Genomic DNA, 13967 nt, shown 5'->3' with positions numbered 1-13967 from the left:
CCACAGTCTGTCTCCAGTTTACAGTCTTAGCTAGCCTTGGGGCAGACAGGCTAAACTGACATAGTGGGCGGTGAGACTGTGCCATTTAATGGTTCTTTTAGTAACAAGACTCCTTATCAAAATGAAAAAAAAAGCTCAAAGACCAGGCTCACACCTTGTGTTTACTGTAGCCAGTTTACTTTCTATATCATTTAGCTGAAAGAGGGCTACAGTTGTATGTCTTCACCCCTGTATTCAGGGGTTGTGTTGTAATAATATCGCCCCTGCATCCAAGAGGTAGGCTGAACTTTATTTGAACTTGATTTGCATAAAAGGACAAGATTGCACGAGATGCTGACACCATAAGAAATCTGCATTCATGTGCATCATGTACACATCAAAACAAACACCGTCTATATATACACTGTCATTGGGCAAAAACGAGCCAAAAGCGGTAGCTCCATTGACAGGACAACTTATATTATTGTATTATATACAACTTACTTATTGATTATCTTCAAGTAATAAATTAAGTAGTTGGATTAAAGTGTTGTTGGAGATAAATTTTGCAGAAGTTTTGAAATAATAATCAAGCCTCATATTTTATTTTAAAGAAGAACAGAAAACAACATTCAAATGAAAATAAAAACCAAACCATTTTGGTTAAAATAATCATTTACCACGTACACAATGCTGTATATGACAAAGCTGACAGGGAAACTATACTGTGAGGCTAACAAAGGCAGACCTTTAAACCACTACCACTAATAATGAATGAAATGTAATGAATGGAAGCCATAGCAGGAAAATGTTTTAAAAGGAAAAAACAAAAATTTAGAATAATGATATATTGTCTTAACACAACAATGAAAGAATCATATGAATGACTACCTGATTTATTATTTCTTTAATATCAGTTTCATTGTATTTAAATGAGGGGATTGCCTTCAGCAGGGTCACAGATATAACTGACAGACTACAGGGGGGCCAAACACAAAGGAAAGACATACATAGACCGTCTGCTCTGAACTACACACACACACACCCTCAACCCATGTGGAGCTATATGAGTAGTTTGGTAAATGGGAACGGTGGGATTAACATGTAAACAATAGTGTGGAAAATGATACATGAGCACATGTACACATCCGCACAAAAACACACTCACAGAGACATTGAAACCAATCCGCTTGTGTGTGTGCGCGCACATGCATGTGTTACCCCTCTCATTTTCATGTAGATGATGACCCCCCCCCAGAGACACACACACACACACACACACACACACACATTTGCAGTCCATAAATGCCCAACAAAGTGTCATTTAATTTATCTGTGTTCATTTAATAACTCCATCAATGCACAGTTTTGTGTTTCTGTACCCTCTGTGACTGTGTTCCTAGTCTGAACATGGATGTCTACTTGTCTGGCCTTCTGTATGTGTCAGGCTCTCTTCACAATCATCTCTCTAGTCAACATTTTTGAAGCATCTTCACCCTTTACAACATGAAGGCTACAGCAGAGGCATCTGTTTCACTTCCCAGTATAACTCGGCTCTGGTCTGAGGAGGTTATTTCCTGTGCTGTATTGATTTTAAGTGGAAACATCACAGCTGCAGCCCTTTCTTTTGAAACAGCCCCTGAACAAGTCTCTGGATTAGAGTAATGTCATTACTGAGTGTATTCTCAGAGAAAAGTGTACAAGGGAACCCCTGCCTCTAGGCTGTGACTGGTGCATCCCCCTGTGTTTCTCTGCAAGTCCTGAAAAACGTTCTTTCAAACATAAATCACACTTGCAAGCAGTGATGAATTCTGAAGTGTTTCCGTGATCAAGGTTATTGTCCTCAAGTGTGTATGCTGCCTCAGACTGCATCCTCCTATAAGCTAAGCCCTCTCTTTTGCCTTGGGATTTCACTAAATTAAAAGCATACTGGCATCTCTTTCAAGACCTCAGATCTCTGTGAGCACCACTGAGCAAACTTTCAGTGTCTGTACAGCTCCTGTGAATTAAATTCTTTTTTTTTTTTAATGCTACTGCACATACTGCTAGGCATCCCCTAACTTTTAGACTTCCCCTAACGTTTGTCTTTGAAGATGCTGTTGTCAGAGGGCTTGGTGTAATTCATGAGATCATGATTTCATTGATCTGACCATGGGTCTAAAGACAGGAAAGCAAGAGACATCCATCAGGAGTCTGCTGTATGTTCTTACAAGATATGATAAAAAGGTAAAAAGTTAAATAAAGCAATGTAGCAACAATGATATTGACATCTCAGTTGGGGTTTTAAAACACAGTCACAAATATCTGTTAAATAAAAAAAAGAAAGACATTTTCATGTTGACATATGAGCACATATGTTGGAAGTGAAATCACAAATCAAGAAAAAAGATGAACAACAATTCTGCAGCCTAGCCTAAGCCAGAATTAAATTATTACTCTATTATTGCCATAAAAACTTCTATAGACATAGATTTTTCAGGGGTGTCTCACTGATATATAATCACAACTCCCCTGGTTCAAGATCTTTGTTGGATGTCGTCACAGTTTCATGCTTGTCTCTCAACTATTGAATAAAGGCCAAAAAACAAAAAAACAAAAGAAAAAATAGATTCACCAGTTATGTTTTGAGTGTCTGTGGTTCTGAAATAAGGTATTCGTCCCTCAGTAGAATTCCTCACATACAAACACAGACACACATACATGGGCACACACTTCCAAGCATGTAACAGAGACCAGAGCACAGGTGTGAGATCTAGGCTGTGATTATGGTTAGTAATGAACACATAAATCCGTGTGTGTGTGTGTGTGTGTGTGTGTGTGTGTGTGTGTGTGTGTGTTGCAGCTTGAGGGGGATGTTAGAATGTGTCTGTGTTTTCGGAGGACCCCCTCTGTGTCTCAACATGCTCGTGCACACTCTCCTATACTCCAGATGGTGTAGGTGACTCCCACACACACACACACACACACACACACATCCAAACTGCCAGACAGACATATAGTAAGTAGCTGAGATGTAAATGATTACAGATTGGTGACAGGATTTGATTAATTACTCCTGATAGAGGGTGAGTGTGCGCTGATGTTCAGCAAAGTGCATAATGATCCAAATTATAGGCAAAGACACACATACTTCTGCTCGTATGCAAATATTAAACACACAAACCTACCCTCGGAGTCACAGTGAGACTTTTCTTTTTTAACAAGTGTTTCTGTGCATTTGTATGTGTGTGAGTTCTTTGTAATAGTGGTTCATTAAGTCTCCAAGGCAATTGGGAAAGAAAGAGAGAAACACAAAAGAAGAGAAAGCAGCGAGACAGTGACTACATCTGAATTGTATAATGAGGAAGAAAGGTTTTAAAGGGTATTTAAAAAAAAAATAGTTCAACTTTTTGGGAAATTCACTTATTTGCTTTCCTTCCAAGAGTCAGATGAGAAGACTGATACCACTCTCAATTTGTGGGTGAAATACAGAGATATGGCTACTTAACAAGACCTAATGAAATTGTTGGTGTATTTATGCTAAGCTAAGTTAACTGCCTTCTGGCTCCAGCTCCAGCTTTAACAGACATGGGAGTTGTATGGAAGAAAGAAAACGCATCAGCCTATTTTCCAACATGTCAAAATAATCCTTTACAAGCTAGAGGCTTGTATCCAAAAGTGAAAGCTATCATTCAGATTTCCTTTTCAGTCTCATTTCATAGTTTCTGTTGAAAAAGACCTTCTAACTAACAGTGTGGGTACATTAGCATTAGCAAGCATCTGTGGATAAATGGACTTCAGAAGTGGAAACTTTTTCCTTTATTGTGTCCTGTGAATGAAACCATCTTCAAGTGAAAATGCCAAGATATCCCTTTAACAAGGCAGATGCAATCAAATTGTACATTTCCTGTTCAGCATACCAGACATCTGGGATTTCTAAGGATTACACCAAAGGTCTACTGTGCAGAGTGGGAACTCTAATCATGTCGCTCCAAAAACTTCAGCTGCAACTCTCCACAATGCATTTATCTGAAAATCCCAACAAATGTCCACAAAGAAGGAATTTCTGTGGCCTCTATTTTGTTTGAGTGAGTGAGAAAATGGGTCCCTCAAGGCCGAGCTATGTGACCATTGAGACAATGGGGTACTTTACAACTCCCTCCAGCCATTTAGACGGCTATTTCTAAAGCAGTGGCAGCCACTTTAGTCGGGGTCCCACATGGTGCTGTGGGCGGATATGGATAGACAGGGCAATTACACTGGATTTTTCATACACACACACGCACACACACACGCACACACACACACACACACACACACACACACACACACACACATACACTTACATGCACTTCTAATAGCACTGTGATTCCAAGCACCTTGGGAGGTGACTGCAAGACACACACACTCATACACACGACTGCCCTTTGTCTCAGCTGTAAGCCTTCCTGTGTCATCTAACGTGGTAATCTATGGCGTCATTAACAGCGGTAATTAACATATGTTATCCATGAACATCTGATACCAGAAATTAACCAATCAGTCTGTCTCTGTCCCTCTCTCTCTCTCTCTCTCTCTCTCTCTCTCTCTCTCTCTCTCTCTCTCTCTTTGTCTCTCTCTCTTTGTCTCTCTCTGCCTGTTTCTCCTTTAATCATTTAAGACATTTAAGAATATAAGACTTTAGCATCAAACCCACCTCTTCAACAGCTCAACACCTCCTCGGGAATATACAGTTTAATCTGCAAGCTCATAAATCCTGATTCTACTTCCCTGGGTCATAGGAAGAAAATCTGAGATTGAGTGGCGTGCCACTTAAAAAATTGTGGCTAAAGATAGTTCTGTAGCTGGCAGGACCTTTCTCGGTGCATATCTGTGGGTGGTTCAGAAGCTCCTCTGAACCCCTGCTGTTATTCTGTAAAGAACCGAACAACCTGCAGCCCGATAATGGCTCTGCTGAATTGCTGCATGATTACACCTCTTTCTGTGAGATGTTTGTCTTCGTACCCCCTTCTGCATTTTGTGTCTGCATTGTTCCTCTTTGTCTATTTCTCTCTTTCAGCTTTTATTCTTATCATTTTCTCCCCTTTTCTGTTGCCTCCTCCTCTTTTTATATTGTCTGTACTCCAGCCTCTCTTCCTCTTTATTGACAGGTCAAGTGTTAATTACCCACAGATTTTACCAGCTATCTGTCTATCTATATTTCTACACCATTGTACTAAACACGTATGGTAAAGTAATGGACATGACTTTGTTATACAGCAAAACCTCATAGTGTGGAGGCCAGGGTGGATGGATGGGTAAACACAGAAAATGGTTTTCTTTTTCCATTTTTCCACACACAATGTTCTTTTACTTTTATTTATTTATATATTTTTTTTAAGATTACTGAGATTGTCTTAATTTTAACCCAATTTTTCCACTCTCTTTCACTCTGACTATGATCTTTTCCTCAGCAAGTATTTTGTGGCTAACCTGATCCGACTTTGTGCAATCTCTCCCACGTCACACAGCAATTGGCCAGGTGTACTGAAACTGTGCACTGTTAAGCCATTAACTGAACTTCAACCTATTCCGTCAAGCATACCCCTGCCTTTAACCTAAATCACAGTGGTTGCAGATCACAAAACAATCATAGAAATCTTTTTTTGTGATGGTCATATATAACAGTTCTTGAAGGCGCTGAAATGATGAAAAACAAATGATGTAATTCTACGAGGCCACGGCGTTAATACCCTCAGATTTGTAGATTTTATTCCATTTTTTAATTGACCTTCCTGTGTCATGTGAGAAAATGACATATCCTTTGCAGGATAACCTTGTGTGTGAGTGAGCAAGTGAGCGTGTGTGTGTGTGTGTGTGTGTGTGTGTGTGTGTGTGTGTGTGTGTGTGTGTGTGTGTGTGTGTGTGTGTGTGTGTGTGTGTGTGTGTGTGTGTGTGTGCGCATCTGATTGTTGCATCAGTGCCTGCTGTAACTAATGCATGCTGCTACACACTCTGTTAAACCCCTCACCTGGTACAGCCTCCATCCTCCCTCCTTCAGTGTCTTCAGTAACCTTCTATTGTCTCGCTCTGCACATTTTCTGTCATCTGTTAATGCATGCTCCTACACACACCACCGCCACATACATCAATGCACAGGTACCTACACACATATACAAAACAGTCACAGACCTTACATACACCTCTGTTCATGCACTCACTCATACACCCTAACACACACACACAGACTCATAATGCATACTATGGCATTATTATAACTTAATGCTAATCTTACAGCATCGCATTATTAGCTGTTAATGTATTCTGGGACATTATTAGCTGCTAACACTAATGCCAGGGCACTATTAATGCTTAATGCTAATGCAGTAACAGTGAGAGTCCTGAGCCAGCCCGCCCATCCAGGATTATGTGGAGCTTTATAATCCCTTGTTAGCTAGCAGCGGAGGCATACATCACACCTCCAAGCTGATCTGAGCACTGGGTGACAGCTATACACCTCGGCTTGTCCTCATCTACTCCCATAATCTACTCCTTCTGGGATAGCTGCTCCATCAGCTACTTTGGTGATGAGATGTACACACCAAAGTTGTTGTCAGGACCATCTCCCTTAAGTCTAAAGCAAACTACAATTATAGTGCAAACTGTAAAGTGTATATGTCGCTATTAGCCATTTTCTTCTTGCCAGAGGGGGTCAAAAGCTGTTATAGACACAATGTCCACTTGATGTTATGTGCAGAGTTTCTCTAGTATTTAAACTAAATACTCTGGAAAATGGGAGTTCAGACAAACCTTGTGTGACTCGGTGGATGGACTTTTATTGCCTCCCTTTTATTCACTCTCAGTTCTGTTCTCCATTGTTGTAAAAGTCTCCCCTACTATGAAAAATAAGTGCTTGAGCTGAGTTACATGCTATTGTGGACAGGTGAAACAGGGCTTTCACACCAAAAGCACAAGTTCACCATTGCACAGGTCAAGGCCATTATTTCCAATGGAAAGAGATGTTGCCCTTTCTCGAGCAACTGCGCAAGCTAAAAGCAAAAGATTTTTTACCAAGTTTTTCTGTGTTAAGATAATATGCGTTCAATGGGATTCTGGCATTCTTGAGAGGTGGAAGTCATAGTTTAACCGTAGAAAAGAATCATGAAAAGGTTAATTTTGGGGTTTTCCGAATTCACACTGTTATCTAACTCTACTTTTCAGTCCTACTGGGACTTGAGTAAAAAATCTCAAGCTGCTCGTCAGTTTGCGCTTTACCTCACACACACTATTTGCCGTTGTGCTTTGGATTAAAACTACCACAAGGCCGTGTTCAAACTGACATTAGCACTGCAGAGCTCTCTCATTTATTTTAATGAGGCCACTGTGTTGGTCAAATAGAGAGCGGCCTGCTTGGTTGGTTGTGTTGTCTGTGTGGAATTTTTTTTTTTTTTTTTAATTTACTCAATTATATGAGACCCTGACAATATTTTCTAAAAGAACCAGTGAGTTTAGTTTTATCTCAGTTTTAGTTTTACCAGTTCTTGCAAAATTCAACATCTGAAAAGGTTGACTTCGTCCATAGAAAAATGATTCTGTCATATATTTCTCGGTAGCAAATTTCTTGGTGCAGCAAAGATGTAGGATGGTGATCTAGCCATCCATCCATTTTCTGTAGTCACTTATCCTGTTCAGGGTCGAGGGGGTCTGGAACCTATCCCAGCTTGTGCTGAGAAAGAGGCAGGATACACTCTGCACCAAACTATTACAGTCTATCACACGGATGGGGACGTCTGGCGTGTGGTGAGACAAACCAAAGACATCTCAGTCCAGTTAAACTAAAAACCTAAATTAACATAAATATTTGCTTCTCTTGACTCCTGCTCTTGTCTTTACCCTCTGTTTGGTCAAACACTTTTTAAAAAATCTCTTCAAATCTTACTGTATTGAGACTGCTATGTTAAAGTTACTGTCTTTTTCTTAAGACTGGCAGGCCAACAGACAGGCTATGTATCACGATAGCCAGTTCAGGTAACATACATACCTAGTAATGCCCTTTTCTATTATGGTTATCACACCATGATAAGAAAACAGTGGATGGAAAGCTGAGAGGCATGATAGGAGGGGAGGAAGAACAAGGGGGGTAGCGAAGACTGGGGAAAGGGGGGTAAAGACAGGCAGCGGTGGGGAGAGAAAAGAGGTGAAAGAGGGGCGATAGGGATGAGGAAGAGCAGGAGGCAAAAAGGGGGGAGAGGGGGGACAGGAGAGGAGTGGGGAGATAATGTACTGTAGGCTGATTAATGTCAAAGGCGCTGAGTCCTGAATACTTATGAAGCAGTTGTCAATGGAGCTTTACCCTGCAAGGTTACACAGAGAGGGAGGGGTGAGATGGAAAGGAGAAGGGGGTGGGGTCAGAATCGCTGGCGGTAGAGGGAGATGAGGAAATGAAGGTGAGAATGAAACAGAGAGAAAAGTTGAATGAGACAGAAAAGGGAAACAAACAAAGCAGGGACTGTGACAAGCAGGGAGGTGATAGAGGCCATGTCCACAATCTGAAAACGCCACTCCAAAGTTTTCCATCCACACAAGCAGTTTTAGATTTTTTAATTTATTTTTTTCTCAAAAAGTTTATCGTCAACAATGAAACTTCAAAACAGCAGAAAAACACTCTTCATCTTCTGGGTATATACACGCCACATGCCCCAGCAGCCATATGCCATTTGAATGCAAGCAGCTCTCTGCAGTTTTTTTTAGCTTTGTTTGTTGTTTATAGAGCGAACATGAAGAGTAGACAGTGCCAGAGAGCCATTTTGCATGTGTGGCCCGGACCGTGGATCATATGACAATCAGCCACCTCCGATTAAATGACACTCATACGTCAGCATATTTGAAAACCCCTGTTTCCTCCATCCACATAAAAAAGCAAAATCAGCTTCTTCAGAATGATTCATTTTGAGCAACATTCTTGAAAAGGGTTGTGTTCGATGGATGGGAAGCAAAAAAAAAAAAAAGAAAAAAAGAAGAAGAAGCAGGATTATTCATTGAGGACATGAGGCGGTGAAAGCGAGTGATCCAGACAGTAAAGATGTGTATTTGCCCAGGTATATAATGTATGTGTGTGTTTGTGTGAGCTGGTGCAAAACAAGAAACCTGTGGACTGAATCTGCAAAGCCTGTATGCATGGCCTGAAAAAGCTACCGCATCTGACTGAATTCCACAAGGTGAACATTCATCTTAAGCAAGTGGATTCAACACCAAAAGGGCAACACATAGTGCAGCTGTAGTGCATAATGTATTCTGCATTTAAAAAACTGTCACACACAAACAAACAGAAGCTGAGCTACTCTGATTCCACTGATGTGCCACTGTGGGACCAAACCCCTCCATCTCTACCTGTCACTACTTGTAGACAACAATAGACCTTAAATCCTGTTTGTTATTGATGGCAGAGCAGTGACCTTTCACCTCTGACCTCCAGGAGCAACCTTGACCTCGGGTTTGACCTCTGGGGACAGTTGTAATGATACTGGGATACATCTAATGACCCCAGGGCAGGAGAAAGGTCATTGATGAAAGGTCAAGAGCAGATGTCCCACAGCCACGGTGACCTCAGGAAGGGACAGGATCCAATGATTAACTGACTGGAGAGTCAATTGAGGGAAAGAGAAGTAGCACAGGGAGGAAAAGCTGAGGGTCTGTTATCAAAGATTACAGGTTAGTGACGCTATCTCTGGACCCTTTCTGTGTGAAACAGATTTTTCTCTCCCCAACATAATAGCGTATTTTCCACTTTTAAAAGTATCAGAATCAGTCTTGATTATTGTGATGCTGGTATTACAGTATTTGGTATTGAATCATGTCCAAGGTTTTGTGGTATGGCCCACCCATAGGAACATGTAGCAAAGGCCTTAGACGACTAGACCATAGTGACGTCCCCTGAGTACTAGTGGTGTGGAAGTGAGAAAAAAATCTTTCCTTATTTGCTGTCTTTGTTCTTAACACATGAATCATGATACGTACATATCTAGGAGAACCAGATATAATTCAGTTTCTCAGATGTTTTTGAGGAAGGTTTTAGGGAGAGATGCTGTTAGGTTGCTGCAGGACATGGATAAAAGTATTGAGACAAAAATAAAACTGCTCTGAGATGGTTGCCAGCTCTATGCTTTGGACCTGTGAGTGGGGCAGCTCACAGGTGCATTGACAAAAAGGATGCATTAAAGGGTTGAACCATCACACTTCTGAAAGCTCCTGCAAGTTTAACTTTGCTGCCACAGGTGTGACATGGTGGAGGTTCCTCCCGTGTTTGGTCAAATGCGGAGGTAAAACGTGGCTCTGCTGACATTACTATTCCTCTCTCATCTCCTTCTTCCTCCTCTTCTCTTTCATATCTCTCCTCTACTGTCCTCTCCTCCACTCCTCTAATCTCTCTCTCTCTATTAGTAGTCTATTTACAGCGTATTCAGTCTGCCAACACTTACCGCTCTCCAGAGCTTTATCAAGCCACTGATAAACTCGCACGCACACACATTTACATACAGACACACATGCATGCACACGATTTTATGGAGAGATTTTATGGAGTATGTGTGTGTGTCTGCATGTCTGCAGGCATGCATTTACTGCACATCCGTGTTTGTGTATAAGTGTGTATGTAAATTTGTACATTTCTGCATAAAGCTTGAGTTTCTATGTGTTGTGGTTATATATGTAAACGGGTGCATATGTGTGTTCATATACATCCATTTTGCGTGTGTCCGTGCACACGTGTATATGTTATCAGCAGTGTCCCAGTGTGCTCGCCGAGGGCCAGTCTATTTAGTGTTCATAACAAAGCCTTTTACTGAGGCTCCAATCAGGATTAAACCCTTATCAGCACATACAGACCACAGGACACAGCCAGCGAGCGTGTGTGTGTGTGTGTGTGTGTGTGTGTGTGTGTGTGTGTGTGTGTGTGTGTGTGTGTGTGTGTGAGGGAGACAGTGGGGTGGGGGGTAAAGGGGATTATTTGCACGTGTGTATTGTGTATGTGTGTGTATTTGTGTGTGTACATGCATGTGTATTTCATATACATGCTGTAGATGTATGTGTCTTCTTGTGTAGATTTGTGTGTGTGTCTGTGTATACAGGTATGTTTGTGTTTATGAGCTCAGGGATAAATCATTGTCCGACTGGGATTTTATGTTCATGTGCGATTGCGTGTATTTTATCTATGTTAGTGTGAGTCAGTGGACTCAAGTGTTCCAGTGAATAGGAAACTTTGAAACCAGATTCAAATCTATCAGCTCCCCTGTGGCTTAGAGAGTTATCATCTGTGTGTGTGCGTGTGTGTGTGTTACCATATCTCACTCTAATTGAACCCATAACATCATGAGGTGCAGAGACACAAAGAGAGGTGTTCTGGACAATATGATAGTGGTGGAGATTGCACAGAGGATTCAGAATTGTGTTACAATCGGTCCCATAAAACTGCACATCTTGTAATAGTTCTTCTGTAATACACTGCATATACAGTATATTTTCAACTTTGTGTCCCAGCTACAGAGACAATAAAGTTTTGTGCGTCTGTGCCTCTGGTTGCTCACGGCCACAGATCCAGAGAGGGATCTTGGTTGTACAGTCATCTTTGTTCTTTTCTAGGTCAAAGCTCAAAGATTTGATCTGAGGTCTAGGATCCTTTCAGAGATACAATATACTGTAGGCCTTTATTATTATGATAACACTGCATCTAATTATGCAGATTTACCCTATTAATATTCATGACCCATGCCGCCGCCAGGGAGGGGCCTGTAACAGACACAACAATGAGCCTGCAAAATTAGAGTAAACTGAATCTATGAATAAAAATCGGGTGGGTGCAGAGGATTATTTACACCCGTCTGTCTGCTTACTGTGCCTACTGTACAATGAAGGCACATGACCCACAAAAAAAAAAACTGAAAAGTGTTAAATCTCTGTTGCTCTCCTGACATACTTTGTGTCTTTTTATTTTCATTTAATGGAATTTATAGATAAATATAAGTCACACTAAATAATGTCTCTAATAATGATATTGCCTCTCTTTTGTTTATGGATGTTATTGCAAACTAGAGACATATTAATCCTATATTTTAAAATGTGCTTCTTGTAGTTTTTATACATTTAAACAAAAGCTATTCAAAAAAAAGAACTGTGTGGAAAAAAAGACTCCACACACATCGTCTGGTATACATGGTGGTATGGTAATGCATACCAAGTGTGTCAACCTCTAATTAATTAAAACAGAAAAGATTTTTTTTTAATTGAGTGAAGACATCAGTTCAGTTTAAAAGTTCTCCCCAAAGCTTTTGCTTTAAATATGAAATTGTTTTTTACTGAACTTGCTTGATTGAATAAGCATTGAAATTCCAATATGTCTATATAGAAAAACACAAGAAAGCGTTTCTTTCCCTTTGCTCTCAGAATTCATACTGTTTTCAAAGATTTACAGACACAGGAGATTTGGTGACTAATGTATAATTTTAAGTCCCAGTCATAATTATTCATAGATCATAACCTTTGGGTTGCCCTTAAGTAAAAAAAAAAATACAAGTTATAATCCATCATGGTGGAAACATTATTACATACAGGAGATCAGTGATGAACTGAATCTATCAATATCTCAGTCTCAACAAACATCACCATGTTTTTCATGTGTGTCTGCACATAAATACATCTGTACAATAAAGCTAGAAGCCTCCACTGTAAAACGATGATGAAGATGTAATATGACACTTTCTGTCTTGCACACTGTGCCAGATACATAGTAAAGGTACATCAAAACACAGAGAAAATTGGATGGGCCATCATGGTGCATTTGGATATAGGAGGAGAATTAGGCTGAAGTGAATCCATGAATAAATATTTGAGTCCTTAGAGGATCATTAACACCTGTCTGCCTGCTCATAACCACTACTGTATGCTAATGTGCTGTACATTTGTGACCTGCTGGTGGCTTTTAAATGGAGAATAATGAAACTCAGGTGTATTGTGAAGATGCACAGGCTGGATCAAAAGACTAATATTCAGAATATTTCTAGTCCCATTCAGTCATAAGCTGGTGGCCAAAAATCCTTATCACATTAAACATGGATGAATCTATGAATAAATATATCTGCTTCTGTGGAGAATAATGTTCTCGTCCTCCTCTATGCTCACTGTTGCTACTGCAGTGTAAACATCCTGTACATACACAGTTTGTGTTTTCATTTTTAAACAAATGAGGTGCTTGACTAAAATTGTGTTTTTTGGGGTGGGGAAAAAAATTGTGCAAACTCTGTCTTGTATACTCACATAAACACTGCTTGTAGTATGTCTTTAACCTAGAATCCAATGTCAGAGAAGGGAAGATTAAACTTTTATAGTATCCATGGAGAAAAACTGGGACATTGCAGCAGCAACAGTAACAAAACATAGAACATTTTACAAAAGAAAGAATATGAAAATAAACACAAATAGACCTCGGGGGCATATTTAAATCACAATTAAATCACAGTCACAACCAACAATTTCAGCAGGAAAAGTGTCGGTGAAAAGTGTGAATCAAAAGTATGAAAGACTGTGTGGGGAACAAACAACACGTGTCAAATTGTATTAATTAATCTGGGAGCTATGGTTGCGAGGTGTGGGTGTTAGAGTCAGAGAGGTGCCCCCCCAACTCCCAGCCTGGTTATTGGTAGGTAATGAATAACACGAAACATTCTCCGAAGAAGCCAAGCCAAACATCAAACACATCAAAACAGTTTAGGCATATTCTCCACACACACACACTGTCAATGTCACACTTTGTCAAAAGACATCATGGCATTCACATTTTATTGTTTTCTAGTTGGAGCGGGAAGTATAAATCCTTCATGAATCAGGTTTTAAAATGAAAATGTGTGATTCTTCATTCTGCTCAGCTTCAAGAGATCCAACACTCAAAGGCAGAAAGGAGGCTGAACCATTCAAGTGAGGAGAAACCATCAAGTTATTGGCTCAGTGTATGTGAGCTTGTTTGTGCGCGTGCACATGTG

This window comes from Toxotes jaculatrix, chromosome 8 (genome assembly GCF_017976425.1).
Source record: "Toxotes jaculatrix isolate fToxJac2 chromosome 8, fToxJac2.pri, whole genome shotgun sequence".
Taxonomy (NCBI): Eukaryota; Metazoa; Chordata; class Actinopteri; family Toxotidae; genus Toxotes; species Toxotes jaculatrix.
This window is presented reverse-complemented; position numbering follows the sequence as displayed.